Source organism: Henckelia pumila, chromosome 4 (assembly GCF_033568475.1).
Source record: "Henckelia pumila isolate YLH828 chromosome 4, ASM3356847v2, whole genome shotgun sequence".
Lineage (NCBI taxonomy): Eukaryota > Viridiplantae > Streptophyta > Magnoliopsida > Lamiales > Gesneriaceae > Henckelia > Henckelia pumila.
Genome location: NC_133123.1, coordinates 180,695,169 through 180,704,644, shown reverse-complemented (window position 1 = coordinate 180,704,644; position 9,476 = coordinate 180,695,169).

The following is a 9,476-nucleotide window of genomic DNA, read 5'->3' as shown; positions in this document are numbered from 1 at the left end:
CTGATAAGCTCGGCACACACCACCCCATTTGAGGTCAAATTAAAATTTTTTTTTAGCCCGATCAGTTGGGCAATCACCACGAATTTTGGGATCCGATTAAAAAGTGTATCATTGGATTACCAGCTTGGGCATTACTTTTATACTTAGCAAAATTTTGTTAAAATTCCAGCTCGGGAATCTACTCAATACTTGGCAAAATTTTGTTATCATACCAGCTCAGGCATTACTTTTATACTTAGCAAAATTTTGTTAAAATTCCAGCTTGGGAATCTACTCAATACTTGGCAAAATTTTGTTAAAATTCCAGCTCGGGAATCTACTCAATACTTGGCAAAATTTTGTTATCATACCAGCTCAGGCATTACTTTTATACTTAGCAAAATTTTGTTAAAATTCCAGCTCGGGAATCTACTCAATACTTGGCAAAATTTTGTTAAAATTCCAGCTCGGGCATCTACTCAATACTCAGCAAAATTTTGTTATCATTCTAGCTCGGGAATTAAAATCATGTTCGGCAAAGTTCTGAACAATTTATACATCCCACACGGGTCATCCGTTCCTAATACGGAATAAATTAAAAACCAAAAAGAAGACCGCGCAGGGTCTAGAAATGGAACTTGCTCGGAACATTGTTTTCAACATTAAAAGGAAAAAAACATTAAGGAGCAGCATCCTCCTTTTGCTCGGGCTCTTTTTCCTCCTGGTCAGCCTCCTCCCATTCGGATCGCCCCTCCTCGTCAGGCAAGTCATCTAAGGCTTTGGCCGAGTCAAGGGAGGAAAAAGGATGTTCAACCTCAGAATATCCTTCAGCCCTGATCTGGGCCAAACATCCCTTGAAGCCATCTTCAAAGAATGCCACATTCTTCTCAGCACAAAGGTCGGCAAAATCAGAGGAATTGATAAAATCCTCCTTCCTTTTTGACCATCCGACCTCGAACTCCTTATCCTTGGTAGCCAGAACAGCCTCGAGCTCGGTAATATGCTTTTTGGCCTCATCCCACCCGTCTTGAGATGTCTCAATATCCGACCTCATATCATACACTTCCTGGTCATGAGCAGCTTTGATATCACGAATCTGTCCAGTCAATGCAGCTATCCTCTTCACCAAGGCATCTTGATTCAAAGAATGCTCAGCACGGGCCTTATAGGCACGGACAGTAATCTCCCCCGACCAGACGACAACCTAGAAAGAGAAATATAGTGTATCATTTATAGGAAAAATGATAAAAGTACTTTTTTGAGTTTATAATTAACCCAAAAATTACCTGCATGAGGGCCAAGGCCAGAGACTCCTCAGCCTCTTTGTCTGGTACCGACCGAACTATCTCTAGGTCCTCTGTAGAGACCATGTGCTGCATAATATTCAAGCTCCCGGACTGGTCCGGTCGGGCAAAAAAGGAAACTCCTGGGCTGTAGGGGTGGTCGGGATCACCTCGTTCCATATGCTCGGGAAGGGTTCCAAGATCAATGTAAGCTTTCTCTTTCCCCTTCCCGGGGGCAGCGATGTTAGCCCGAGAAAGGGGCTCAGTCTTGTTCAGGGTTTCATCTCCTCGGACTTTCTTAGAAGTCTTCTTGAGTTCCAGCTCAGGAATACGAGGGTCGGATTCAGTGACGGATTCCGCAGAGGCCTCAGGTTTCTTTCTTTTCAACCTCTTGGCTGCGGCTCGAAAGTCGGCTGGCATCTCCGCTTGAGCTATCCGGTCGTCTGAAAAAATTTATATATATATACATATATGTATAACAAGGTTAAAAATAAAAAAAATATAAAATAAAATAAAATAAAATAAAATAAATAAGGGGGCACGGGAGAGTAAAGTAACGAATGATTAAATGGTTAAGTATTCCTACCTAAATCACCCTGGACTTCTATTCCCTTTCTACAGAAGCCATATGTGCATAAGAGATCATCCCTGATCAAACTCTCGATATTGAAGATTTTAACAGAAAGGGTGGCCAAGAAGTTGGTGAAATTGTGGCTGGGCTGAGCAGGAGGATCAGGAGAAATAAAATTCATAGCCCAGTTTGAACGGCATAGCCAGGGCTGCTCGGGCTCGGGTCGGACAAAGAAATATCTATTATTCCAACCTTTGTGGGAGCTTGGTTTCCCTTTTAGAAATTGGTATTCAGAACATAGGGAAATATAAAACCGGCCCGGGGCGGTTTTCTTAATTTGAAGAAATTTAGTGAAGTTTCCTATGTCTAAGGGGACTCAAAAAAAAACAGAATAAAACTCCTAAAGATAATATCGAGCCAAAAGAGTTAGGAGTAAGCTGGCTCGGACATATACAAAAATATTGACACAGGGCCAAAATGATGTTCGGAATGGGGAACCTCAGGCCCATTTTCACTTGATCTAGGCTAAAGCTTAAGTATCCTTCAGGAGGCCTATGAGCCCGGTCCCTATGACGCGGGAGCAATAAGTCATAAGTATCAGGCACACCTGACCTGTCCCTAATAGTTGGGCCTATGTCTGGACTAAGGTGGGAGGCTAGGATTTGGAACCAATGTTTGCCTTCCGATCTTAGTCGGGCTTCATCAGTTTTGAGGGCGTGAAGCCTTCGCATCTTAGCATCCCGAGTCTCGGCAGGACTCGGGTCGGCATCTGACTCTGAAGAGGCAGAATGCTCGGATGCCTCGTGAGGGAGAGGAGATTCAATAAAAGCAACTATTTCCCGGACAGTATTTTCGTCCGGGGAAGACATCTTAATTTAATATTTAAAACAAAGAAACTTACAGAAGAAGTTGATTGATCGAAAAATATAAAAGAGGAGCTCGATGGTTGACCGATCAGAAATGAAACGGGAATAGTGGCTCGGGTCGGGGTACCTCACGGAATTTTGACAGAGTAACGCCCACGCTGTAAAGGTGAAAAATGAAGTTTTTTTTACCGCCCTATTTATAGGGGGATTGAATTGATCTTGACCGTCTGATGATAATCTTGATCAGCGGTCCGGGGTGAGCCGCGTCACTCAGGGAATCTCTCGGAAATTGTACCATCGCGAGATCTCTGCCGTCCAGAGAAAGCACACGACAAGGATCGAGATCCGGACCGTTCACAGAAAACACATTGTGGTATATTACATTACACACAGGGTATATGGGGCTCGGGATCCGGACAGAGGACTATATGGTCTAAATTTCATACTTCTTTAGACCAGTAGGGGGAGGTACTATTGATGTCCCTAAAAAATATACGGGTCTAACCCGACCCGAGCCCAATAATCCATATTTTTGGAAATATACTTTGGGGCCCATTTAGTCTTATTTTATGAGAGGCCTAGTCTGAAATGGCCCTGGTAGGGAACAAGATCGTAATCATGAATACATGGGCTTGAACCCTAACTGGTATGGTTGGAGCCCGACCCGAGCCCAAGAAGGGTCCAATATCTAGAACCTTCCACTAATCTCGAGCACATAAAGATCATCAACAGATAAAGATAATATCTTATAAATCCAATATTTGATATTATCTTCAAATTGATATTAGAATCCTACTTGGTCAGGGCTCTTACCCGGGTAGAGTCCTGCTCTAACACATGTTCTACCTTGACAAGGTAATCTACCCCTCCAAACCCCTATAAATACAGGTATGGTTCATGATTTATAACATCATCTTTTATATTCACCTCTTGCTCACACACTCACGCACGCATATTCTCTTGTTCTTCTTATAGTCACGCTCTTTTACTTTCGAGCACTGACTTAGGCATCGGAGGGGTCACGCCAAAACACCTTCGGCGCCCCCTAACTTGGCTTCTGTCTGTGCAAAAATCCATCGTGCCCGACCCGACCCCGTTTTGTGAAGATTTGGAGATTCGCTCTATCAGACCGAACCCGGAGGAAAAAATCGACATCATCAATATTATTATAGTAGAGAATTTTTAATTAACTAACTTACAATTAATTGGTGAAACTTGATATATAGTTACCATTATATTTTAAGTTAATTCAAAATAAAATCTAAATTATTAGAAAAATTAGTCATTTCATATGACCTTATCATTTCATAGCCATTAGATTTTGTTAGGATCGATTTCTTGCTTGAAATAGACTTCTTTTCTCAAAGAAGAATAACAGTTCAATGACAAAAATATCTTCAGTCGAGCAGTTGAATGCTTTATTCTTCAATAATTGTTATCATCAACTTGACTTTAGTCTTTCTCCCGTGTCAATATTAATTAGCCAACAAATATATGTGCAGAAATATGCAAACTAACAGATAGAACAAGTATGTAGAATAACTTGGGTGGAATGTAAAAGACACAGATGTTTATGGATGTTCGAAGATTTAACTACTCCCACGTCACCCTTTTTTCCTCATATGGAAAGTTATACTAGAAGACTTTGGTTTATATAACGTCTTGTATACAAAAGGCGACCCGCCGCGCCGGGCTGTAAGATAGAGCTGTTGTACTACTTGACTGGGGGGACAACTTAATCACCCTGGATCACCCTCCTGCGCCTCAATAGATCCCGTTTGGACCTCGTTGAAAGTAACTCACCCTATTCACAAGACCGAAAGAAGATTCTTCCTTTGGGGGCTAATCACTCTTCACTAGTTGGTTCAGAGAATGGTAAAAATGGCAATCCACTTCAATCGTTGAACTTATCATTTGCCTAGATCGAAACTCTTAGAACACAATACAAGTTAAGACAACAAGTCTTGATACCAAATCAACAAGTAAAGTACAATAAGTTTGAATGAATTCAAACAGGTAAACAACTCCTCTTTTTCAACCTGAGTTAAACAGTTGGGAGTTGTTTCTTCGCCCTTCGTGATCTTTGGAGATCTTGATATATGTCTCTGATGAGTGGGCAATGTGAGCAAGTAAGATATTTCAGGTAAAGTGCTCGAAGAATGCTTAGATATCTTGTAAGCTATTGTGTATCTTGTTCTTCTTTCTTGTTGGCATCCTTTAAAATATATAAGTATTTTAGCATTGTTTGTTTTGATGGCTTCATAAATTCTTATCTCAAACATCTTTTGATCTTCGGTATGTCTTCATAAATATAAGTTGTAGATGTAGTTTATTATGAACATCTTTTGATGAAGATATCTCAACGACTCTATCTTTATGTATGAGCAGACAGATGTTTGGACTATGTAAAGCAGTTGGTCTGAGTAGTTGGCACCTGAACATTTTGACTGAACAATTGATATATAAGTAGTCTTTGATCAGACTTGTGATATTCATACAACTGGTTGTATGAACTGGTTCTTCAACTGGTTGAGAGTAGGTGAAGATAGTTTGACTGGGCTGCATCTTCTATATCTTGACTCTACTGCTTCTAATATATCCCGCAATATAACCAGTTTGAATAATTCTCTAAAGCAGTTTGTCAAAAACCAAAGCTTGTTCCAACAATTTCCCCATTTTTGGTATTTGACAAATTTAAGCAGTTCATCAAGCTTTGATCTATTTATTCTTGAAAAATTCTTTAAAACTTGATTTGATTCTCTTGACTTGTTTTTGTATTTTCTCTCGAGTAGTTCCCCCTGAGATTGATATCCAATAACTTTTCTCTTTATGACTTTAGTTCAAGTTTTTCAAGAACATTTATTGCATCTCTTCGTAACCTGAAATATTATGGGAAAAAGTGAGTGTATATGGCTCTTTGTATTTCCTAAAGTTTGTAAAAAAGATATAAACATCACAGATGTAAACAAGCTCTTCATTTTCTTCATAACAATTTTGAAAGAGGATTTGACAAAACTCTTGTCATTGTTCTTATTTTCAACAAGTTTGTCATTTTGCGAAATAGGATTACTTTGTTCATGCATCCGACTGGATCTGACAAAATGAATATATTTTTCTTTGCACATATTCAGTTTTGGCCTAGTATCAACCTCAGAACTATTTTTTTTATCTTCTTTAAAACCTAGACAAGTTTTATCATTACATGGTATCTATTGTTCGTGTATTGTATTTAATGTGATTGAGGATTTATTCCAAGTTTGAATTAGTTCAGTGATTCTAATATTTTATAATCTTAACTGCTGATTCTCAACTTGTATCTTATTATTTTCAGTCTCAAGCTTAACAATCTCTTCATCTAGATTGACTTTGTTTGGTAGTTCATTTTGCTTTTCTTTGCTTTGACTTCCTCAAATGCTAAGCACAATTTTTTATACTCATTAGCCATGTGGTGCAGTGCATCAACTAACTCTTCTCGTGTAAAATTATTCGAGTTAAAGTCAAATACCTGTTCACTTGTATATAGTTGATTGAGTACCTTTCTACTGGTGGAAAGTTGTTCTTCAAGATCCATGAAGCAGTTGTTATCTACTTTGTTAGATTTTGATGTTATATCTTGTTAGAACCTAAGGGAGGGGGGGGGGGGGATTTAGGTTCTATTGACAACTTTAGCTATTTAAAGCGATTATGCATATACGCAAGCGGAAGACTTAAAGAATTTAATAATAAGTGCGGTAAATAAATGCGTAATGTAAATAAAGAAGTAAAAGGGATAATAGATGTTTATGGAAGTTCGACGATAAATCGTCTACGTCTTCCTTTCTTGGTTAAGATCGATTAACCAAGGATCCACTAGCACTTCAACGTCTTGGCCTTGATGACTCCAAGGATAGCCGTACAACTCAACACGATCACCGCGCCGATACAACTCGATACTCTTGGCCTTAAGGGCTCCAAGGATAGCCACAATACGATTGCAACACACTTGGCTTCACACACAAGTGTTTACAATAATCGAACAACCAACTCACGAATGAACTTATACATAAACCCTCGATTTTGAATATATAACACACAAATAATTCTTGAATTATTGAAGGAGAGGATCTTGCTTGCAAAGAGAGATGAGAGTGAATTGGTAAGTTGAAATGGCTTCAAATGACATGTATTTATAGTTTCAAATTCGGGTAGGTTCGTTGCGTCCGTTCTGGCCTTCGTTGCGTCCGTTCGGCGCACATTAAATTCTTCCGGCGTTGGTGACGAATGTTGCGTCCATTCGTAGGTTCGTTGCGTCCGTTCGGCGCATTGCGGCTTTTGTCGGATGACTTTCTTCCTTAAAAATTGGATCGTGTTTTTGACAAGGAACATTGCGTCCGTTCCTAGGTTCGTTGCGTCCGTTAGGCACAATGCAGACTGCGCGACAAACTTCAAAAATTCATATCACATAATCCGTCCGTCGGATTGACTTGAAATTTGGACAGTAGCTTTAGAACATCCTGAATTTCATTGTGAACGGTGAAGATTAGATTTGGTTGTCTTAAATGATTCCAGTATGTTTCTAAATTACTTCGTCGTATTTTTGCTTCTTGTTTTGCGCGGCACTTTTGAAAAATTCATTTCGCATGATCTAGCCGTTGGATTGAGCTGAGATTTGAAACGTAGCTTTGGAGCATCCTAAAATTTAATATGATCAGTGAAGATCGGAATTTATTGAATCAAACATGCTCAGTAAATTTCGCAATGTTCTTCTCCATAATAATGTTTATAATAATCTAATCTGCAAAGTCTCACTTTAAACGATTAGAGATAATAACCTAGTTTTGTAATTATCAAAATAAGATAAGTTATCACATTAAAAACATTAATCTCATTTAAGAGATTTGTATGCGTTTAAGGCGTAACAATATCCCCCTTTTTGATAATCACAAAACTTGGTTAAACAGGAGATATAATTTGCAATTGAAATACATATAAAAAGCTCCCCTTTAATATAAAAATATTTTAAACAAATTGTTTATCACATAATCAATTTTTATTTATCCCATTTGAATATTTAACCAAATTAATTCTCTCCTTTTTTGTGATAATTAAAAAGACAACAAATATGATAAAGGAATAACACAAATAAAAAGACATATTTTATTGATAGAGAAATTTAAAAAATACAACAAAATATAAAACTAAGAGTCATCATCCGAATCTTCTTTAAGAAGGTTTTCTTCCAATAAATTGAGTCGCTCTTGGACAGATTGAAAAGATCCTCGCATTTCCCTGGTCAAGTCCGTGATCGAGGTCTGAATAGACTGAATAGCGGAGTAGTTGCGATCCATATTGATCTCAAGTTGCTGAAGATACTCAAAGAGTCGATCGGAAGGTGGAGCCGGAGTAGGTGGAGGCTGAGGCATCATAGGAGGAGAAAAAGGTAGATCACCATAATCAAACATATGTGAAGAAGATGGAGGAACCGTAGAAGAGGAAGAAATATCGGTGTCAGTGAAACCACCAGGAAATCCTTGCTCTTGAATGGAAGGAGGAATATGAGAAAACGGAATGTGAAAGTTGGTTAAAAGATGATAGCGGGTGAAAATATGAGCTGGATCATGCACCCATCGAGACAATACAGGATTCCATGACAACTCCATTTTAGTGATGGAGGCATGGTCAAGAGTATAAGTCTCAGTGATAGGTATCTTATCCAAATCATCGAAGACTATGTCAAATTGAGTAAGAATTCGGTTAATAAACCGAGCAAAAGGAAGGATGACTTTTTTTAAATTTTTGGTAGTGTGATGCATACCCTGAATGATAAACCTAGGCAGGTTAAAAGGTCGCTGAGCAACAATGTGAAAAAGGACATAAAGGTCCAGATATTTGCACTTTGAGTGGTCTCCAGCGCGCGGAATGATCGAAGAAGTAATAAGCTTTTTAATAATTTGGAAATCAGGACAAAGCATCTTAAGAGATGGTAGATCATCACCAGGCGTGAGGTGGTCGACCGAGAATGGCAGAAAGGGCCTCGAAACGGTTAAACTCGGGACTATCCTCAGACCATTTAAATGCAAAAAACTCATTGGGTCCATTTCTAGGAAGAGAGAACCAAGCAGCGAGATCACCTGAAGAGAAATGAATGTACCAATTTTGAACAATTGTAACAGCATATATGTCATCGCTGCACAATTCGAGTTCAAAATTGGCATAAAACTCATGGATAAGGGATGTATAGATAAAATCTGGATGAGAAAGTTGGAAAAATGCGCCCCATTGTTGGAAATTAATAAGATCCAACAAACGAAGATGAGAGGTCGCTAAATAAGAGCGATCAAGAATACGACCCGAAAGAATCTGCCTATCACTATAATCGGCAGGAATAGGTCGTGAGATAGCGGGTTGGTTAAGGTTGTGGACAAAAGGTTGAGTGCGAGCACGAGTGAGTCATCTCGGATTGGCGGGATCAACTAGGCGTCTAGAAGCCATTTTTGAAGAGATATTTCGTGCAAAAGGAAGAAAGAAGATGGATTTTGGTGTGAAAATTCTGAATGGGTTCGGCCACTATTTATAGGACTCGGGACGAACGGAAGCAACGTTCATCCTGGCGGGAAAAATAGGCAGGTAAAGGTGCTAACAGAAGCAACGTTCCACCATCGGATGCAACGTTAGGTCTTTTGGCGGTAATTGTTCGCGGTTAAAATTTGAAACTGAGGCGGGAATGCTACTAACGGAAGCAACGTTGGTCCTTCGGACGCAACGTTGGTGCTATTGGCGGTAAATGTTTGCTGTTAA